This window comes from Triticum aestivum, chromosome 4A, assembly GCF_018294505.1.
Source record: "Triticum aestivum cultivar Chinese Spring chromosome 4A, IWGSC CS RefSeq v2.1, whole genome shotgun sequence".
Lineage (NCBI taxonomy): Eukaryota > Viridiplantae > Streptophyta > Magnoliopsida > Poales > Poaceae > Triticum > Triticum aestivum.
The window spans coordinates 19317667-19325055 of record NC_057803.1 but is presented as its reverse complement, the minus strand read 5'-3'; the positions used below and the strand labels follow the sequence as shown (position 1 = coordinate 19325055).

The window sequence follows — 7389 nt, the reverse complement described above, 5'->3', positions numbered from 1 at the left end:
CGCGCGTGGGAGATCGGGATCGCCGCCCGCCGCCGCCTGTCCTGCCACTAAACCCTAGAAAACGGTTCGGGCAAATACTTTTCTTTTGATTGATTGACACGGTAAACCGTGCGTGCGCAGTTGTAGACTGTAAACTGTGTTCTCGTCTAGGTACGCGCACTTGCCGTTGTTTCTCTCTCCTTTTAATTATCTTGTTACATCAGTTTTTTCATCTACTTGGCAATCTTTAGATTGTAAGGTGTACCTATAAAGCGGGCGTAAAGCCTGCATGGTGATGCAACAGAAACTTCTTAAAGCAAAATGAGGAAGTTGTGACTGCACCAGAAAACATTGTCTCGCGACACAACTGTTTTCTCTTCTGTGCGCATGTGTAGCTGGACAAGACGTTACACTGGGAACTAGCAGCTGCTAGCAAGGGGAGAAAGAGAGCAGAAGGGAGATAGACCGCGAGGGGGGCAAGGCAAACCAAACCAAATGGTGTTGGGCTTGGCGAGGTACGTACGTACGTAACGCAGACATCAGCCCTGCGTTCGTTGGACAAAAAAACGCCTGCACCCTTCCAGCCGTATGCGCATGCACCGGCGATTGGGGCGCATGGGGACAGGCGACTTCCTATTCAAAATTTTGTCACAGTCCAGCCCTGCTCCAGGCCATGGCCACTGCACATACACACTCACACACACCTCCTCTTACCCTCCCTCTCACCCATATACATACAGTATGAGTCTGCCACCGCAGTGAACAGCGCCATCAGCCGCGCGGCCGGTGGCACCAGTGTCCCTCCAGGCCAGCTACATGCAGAGCTCACTGCAGGGGGTGCATGCAAATGCAACACCTCCGCCCCTGCGGATCGATGGATCACACTGGGGAGATCGTGGCCGCTTCAGCTCCAGCTGCCACCGTCTCCTCCTCTTGCCAACTCCCGGCGATGTCGGCGGCGGCACGCAGCGCGTCCGCGCCCGCGCCGAGCAGGCCCCGGCCGGAGAACCCGACGCAGTACAGCCCGTTGGGGCCTCTCCAGTTGCTGGGGCACCGGGCCTTGGGCTTGCCGTCCTCCGTGAAGAACCCGTCGTCCTGCATGCACGCACGTCGTGGAACGGAATGGCATCAGTAATGCGTTCTGTTGCGTTTGTGGAAAGCGTTTGCTTGCCATGCATGTCGAGAGGGCTATTACCTGGAGCCATGACGGGACATTGCTCCTGTAGCCGGTGGCGAAGATGACGGCATCCAAGGCCATTTCGTTGCCGTCCACGAACCTCGCCCCGTTGCAGCCCAATGACTCCACTTCTGCCACCACCTGCACACACAAGCCATCCATCAGAACCTCAGACGTGCACATGCCAGAAATATATACAAATGAATATAGAAAAATACTGAGAGAGAGAGAGAGAGAGAGAGAGAGAGGTGTTTGAAGTCAAAAAGAATGTGCACACACTGTACGGGGATTGTTGCTACTTGCAAGAGCTCATCACAAGGTTATGCTACGCATGAGTGAGAGATCATTGGAGGTCGCGCTCGACAGGAGGCTCTGTGGAGAATGCCATGGAGGCAGTGCCATTTTTGTTCCCACACGTCTAATTTCTCTACCTAGCTACGTCGTGGACAAGGCGACAGTTACCAAAAGTACACACGCCTGCATCAGGCAGATCAAGTGGTAAACTAGAGGCCAACAAAGGCCAGGCAGAAAGAGGTAAAACCGTAAAATCTCACTCCACTCAGCAACAAAGATTAACCGAGGTAGAACGTTGTAGAAACCTCAAAAGCGATCGGCAGTTGGAATGGCATGCACAAGAAACAAGTCTCTCTCTTGACTTTTCTTCTTCGCCAACCACTAGCTAGCAAGCATATCCTTCCGAGAGAAGAGAGAAGTAACCATAACCATACCTTGATGTCTCCGGATTTGATGAAGGACCATGCTCCCACGTCCAGGACAGGGCTCTTCCCGGTCACCTCCTTGATCTCCAAAGGCCCCAGCTTGGGCCTCTTCAGCCCGTACTTCTCGGTGTCCCCTAGAATCATCCTTGCAACTATGAGGAGGAACCTGTCCACCAGCTTTACCGGCAGCCATCGCAGCAGCTTCATGGCTATCCCAAACGTTGAGGATCCCAGCATCTCCCTTGGTAAAACATGCACCTGTTTCATCATTCCATACAAAAATATAGATGAGCTCAAGTGCAAGATATTCAAATAAGTTGAAGGGTGAATGCTCATGCATATAGAAAAAGACCATAACCTCGTGCATACACTGACAGAAGCAGAGTTCTTATATACTACGGTAGCTAGATATATACTCCCTCCGTTTTTAAATATAAGCTTTTTTAGAAATTTCAGTGCGGACTACATATGAAACAAAATGAGTGAATCTACGCTCTAAAATACGTCTATATACATCCATATAAAATCTCTAAAAAGTCTTATATTTAGTAATGGAGGGAGTAGCATATAACATATGAGTATTATCAAGAAGCACACTAACATGTTACTAGTACGGAAGATGGTGACCACATATGCATATGTTCTTCTGTTTATAGAAAGGCAAAGAGGGAAACTATTGAAACTCCAGGGCGTAATATAAAGGGGGTCTCAAAACAGGCAAGCATCACACAGCATGTGTAGCATCAAGAAACCCGACGAATCAAGAAAGCAATGTCTCATGGAAGAAAGCGGGAAGAGAGGACTTGGTTCACTTACGCCACTCCGTACTGACATGAAAGGGATGGCACCATGCTCGCACAGGTCCAAGCACATCTCCATCCCGGAGTTGCCACACCCCACCACCAGCACCCTCTTGCCCTTGAACCTCTCTCCGCTCTTGTACTCGCTGGAGTGCAGCACCTCCCCGGCGAACCTCTCCCTCCCCTTCACCCTGGGCACCACCGCCTCCGCGTTCTCCCCGCTGGCCACCACCAGCCACTTGGACACGTACTCCGTTACCTCGCCGCCGTCCGCCGCCGCGGTCACACGCCACATCGACGTCGCCTCGTCGAACCGCGCCCGGGTGACCGTGCGGCCGAACAGCGGGGAGATGGAGAAGTGCGCGGTGTAGGAGTGGAGGTAGCGGAGGAACTCGCGCTTGCTCGGGTAGGTGGGGAACTCCGGCGGGAAGCGGACGTGGGGGAGCTCGCAGAAGACCTTGGGGAGGTGCAGGCGGAGGCGGCCGTACGTGCGGTTCGTCCAGAGGTCGGCGATGCCGTCGGAGCGCTCGAGGATGGTGAAGGGCACCGAGTGCCGGCGAAGGGTGGCGGCCACGGCGAGGCCCGACGGGCCGGCGCCGACGATGATGGGGCCGTTCACAATGCACGAGCTCTGCCTAGGGCTCGTGCCACCATTACCTTGCTGTGCTTGCATGGCATCCATCGACCAATGGCGCAAGAACCAATAAGCCTAGAGCTAGCTTGGCACACAAACACACAACTCTCTCTCTATCTCTCTCCTTGGAAGATTACACTCCCAAGCTCACGGAATGGAATGTGGAGAAGAAGACACGACCTAGCTAGCCCTACGAGTTGTCGAATGCGTATCTCTTCTTTGCCTCTAGTCTCTGAAAGAAGCTAGATGTAGGCACAAACCTAAAGCTGCTAGTGACATCGTCTTCTTGTTGCATGTACTACAGTAGTACCAGTGTAAGCATGGAGGAGGAGAAAGGCGTGATCAGAAGCTATTTGGCTACCTCAGTGACCTCAGAACCTATGTATGTACTGCAGAGGTCCCTCTCGCCTATATATAAGGAGAAGTGAATGTAAAGGGACAGCTTACATTGTACATGACTATTTTTATGAGTACTGTCACCACTGTTGGCATGACTGTAAACCAATCTTTTCAGTACAAAAAGGAAAAGGAAACTAAATATAAGATGTTTAGGATATTTTAATATGGACTACACACGGATTGAAATGAGTGAACAAGCACAGTAAAATGAGTCTACATATGTCTGAAGCAGGACAAAAGTTATTTTTTTTGCGAAAAAGCATAAAAAAAGTTAGAACATCCTAATAATGAACGGATGGAGTGCTTTATAGTTTATACTCCCTCCGATCCAGAATATAAGATGAATTGTTTTTCGTGCAAGTCAACCATTTAAATGTTTAACCAAGATTATATAATAAAATAACAACATTTGTAATACCTAATGGATAAAACATGAAACTATTTTTTATGATGGATCAAATGATATATTTTTCTAAAAACTCGGTCAAACATGCATTCGTTTGACTTTTAAGAAAACAAATACACCTTATATACTACATCCGTCTCATATTAATTGATAATATGAAGCTCAGACGGATCTAGCCGTAGTATATACCAATTATATTCCTTTGTTTTCTTATTCATAGGCATGCCTAGAACGCAGATATATCAGACCGTATGAGATCTAGCCATGCAATGTACTTCGAAAAACTAACCACGTAAGGTGTATGTGCCCTCCCTTGTCAGGAATGCATGAACATTGTTTCCAGTGTTGGATCTGCATATCTAGAGGTGAATCCTTCCTTCCTTTCTTCATGGTGGTCCTTGGTTCTCTCCTAGATTCAACCAATCATTTCTTTGTCTGCTGAGAGGAGTGTTGCATTTGTTAATATGGGTGATGCTCGAATATCCATGCTGCAAATAATATATATTTTTCCCTTTTTGATAGCATGGAAGCACACATCGATGAAGAAACATTGCGACTTCACAACGAAAGGAAGGGAGGCCCATACGGAGCTCTATACCGTGCATCTTGCTAGCAAGTAGGCGATGCTGATCCGGACATTCTGCTACCTGACAGAGAAACCTTGCAGGTCAACGCTTCGCTTGAACTTAAGATCTAGTAGTAGAAGCTTTCTGGAGCTTTTGCTTCATTGTAGTCCACTCGCGTAGTTACTTTGGGCACGGTTGCTACTTTATTTCGCTGGAGGTTTATATGGTACTACTAGAAGCTAAAACGTGCTTCACCGGGCTAACAAAAATATGTACTCCTGGAGGTTTATATGGTACTAGAAGCTAAAACGTGCTTCACCGGGTTGTTTTTCACTCGTATTGTAGTATGGGCGGATCTAGGGGTGCCATGGCACCCCTACAAAAAAACAAACTAGTGTATATGTATACTTAACCTTAATTTTATAATAACCTAATGCTATTTTTAGACAATTTGTTGAATCTATAATAAGATGATGCAACCGGGACTAATGTATATATTGAGCTATGACCAAAGCCTTGTTTTCTACTAGTGAAACATCAATACATTAGTACAAGTTTTGAGTAAATTACACCAAAGTAATATAATTTGGCTTTAGTCCCGGTTCGAGCGGCTAAAGGCATTAGTCCCGGTTTGAGATACGAACCGGGACTAAAGGGTGCGATGCCCTTTACTCCCGGTTCGTGTCTCAAACCGGGACTAAAGGGGTTCGTGTCTCAAACTCTCCTCCCCCCCCCCCTTATCGCCATTTCAGTTTTGAAAAAAACAAAATAAAATAATAAAAACTTCAAAAAATAAAATCCTTTGAGATGTAGTTACTACATCTACTAGTTAGGAAAATTTTAAAACTTAAATTTGGATATGTTTTGCAAAAAAGTGTTATGGAAAAGTAAAACGGCTATAATTTTTGCATACGATGTCGGAAAAAAACGTATAATATATCAAAATGTTCAACACAAAAATCCGCATCCGATGTCACCCATATTTTTCTAATCTCATCTACCCTTCTATATATCACGTTGTCTAGTGTCAAAGGATTCAAGAAAACCATGCATAGCTTCATCATTAGCCGGAAGTAACAGGCGCGTGATGATATGAAGCTCTCCAAAATTATTTTGGAACGGAGTCCTGATAGGATAATTCGCTTCTTGGTATGAAGTTCAGCAAGAGCCTTTCGAATATCGCTATTTAGATGGCCTTTGCTGAACTTCGTACCAAAAGGCCAATTATCCTATCAAGACTCCGTTCCAAAATAATTTTGGAGAGCTTCATACCATCATGCGCCTGTTACTTCTGGCCAATTATGAAACCATGGATTTCTTCAATACTTTGACACAAGAGAATGTGAAAATATAGAATGGTAGATGAGATCAGGAAAAATATGGATCAACTTAATTATGCACATCCATAATGGGCGCATTCTTGATAAATCTCTAGGGTTTGGGTGTCCTCGAGAGTTGGTCGAGCGAGAGGGGGTTGATCGACGTCCCCCTCTCGACCCTTCAGCGATACTCGACCCTCGACCCCTCATGTCGAAGTTATCGGGGAGGGGGTATATCGACCCCCCTCATGTCGAAGTTATCGGGGAGGGGGTATATCGACGACGACATACCCGATAAAAAATAAGAAGAGGAAGAAGAAGAAAAATAAAGAGGAGAAGAAGAAAGGAATAGAGGAGAAGATCGAAGAAAAAAAGAAAAAAAAGGTCTCTTCTATTTTTTTCTCTCCTCTTCTTCTCCTTCTTCTCCTTCTTATCCTCTATTCCTAAAACTAATCCTAAAACTAAACTAAACTAAAACTAAAACTAAACTAAACTAAAACTAAACTAAACTAAAACCAAACTAAAATTAACCGAATTAAATAAACTAAACTAAACATAAACTAAAATAATCCTAAAACTAAACTAAACTTCTCCTCCTCCCTTTTCTTCTTCTTCCGTTTCATCCTAAAACTCTATGAACAAAATTACAACAGAAAAAAATCATAAAAAATCTATGAACAAAATTACAACAGAAAAAATCATAAAAACTCTATGAAAAATTGACATATTCGTTGCATATGAACATACAAACATTTGCATATTCTACAATAATATCACCAAAAAATCTATGAACAGAAAAAAAATTCTAACTTTTGCATATGAACATACATACATCATCATCATCATCTACTACTACAAATAAAAAAAGTCTATATTCTTTGCATATGAACAAGGGCCGACGTCGGCATTGGGGCGGGCGCGCGGCGGCATTGGGGCGCGGGGGGGGGGGAGGAGAGGAGGGGGAACAACGCGGTGAGGCTCACAGTGTAGGGGAGCGGCGGCAAGGTCGGGGCAGTGCTCGGCGCGCGCGAGGCATGGTCGGGGAAGGGCGCGGCGAGGTCGGTGCAGGGCACGGCGAGGCCGGGGCAGGGGCGACGGCGACGACGGAGACGATGGACGGGGATGGGGCAGCCTGGCGGCGTTGATGACCTCGGCGTCGTCGGCCATGAACTGATGATGGAAATCTGAAAATTTCCTAAGTGTTGCTTATATAGCAAAGGCTTTAGTCCCGGTTGGTGGTCCCGTTAGGTGCCACGAACCGGTACCAATGCACCCCTTTCGTCCTGGTTGGTGCTACCAACAGGGACCAAAGGCCTTGCGCTGGCGCGGTGCAATGGGATGTTTAGTCCCACCTCGCTAGTTGAGAGACCTCGAGAGTGGTTTATAAGCG

At 46.5% G+C, this 7389-nt stretch overlaps 1 pseudogene; it reads right to left on the bottom strand.

Annotated features, from left to right (window-relative positions):
• Positions 1 to 312: 312 nt before the first annotated feature.
• LOC123081603 (indole-3-pyruvate monooxygenase YUCCA8-like) lies at positions 313 to 3674 on the bottom strand (annotated as a pseudogene).
• Between the last annotated feature and the right edge of the window lie 3715 nt (positions 3675 to 7389).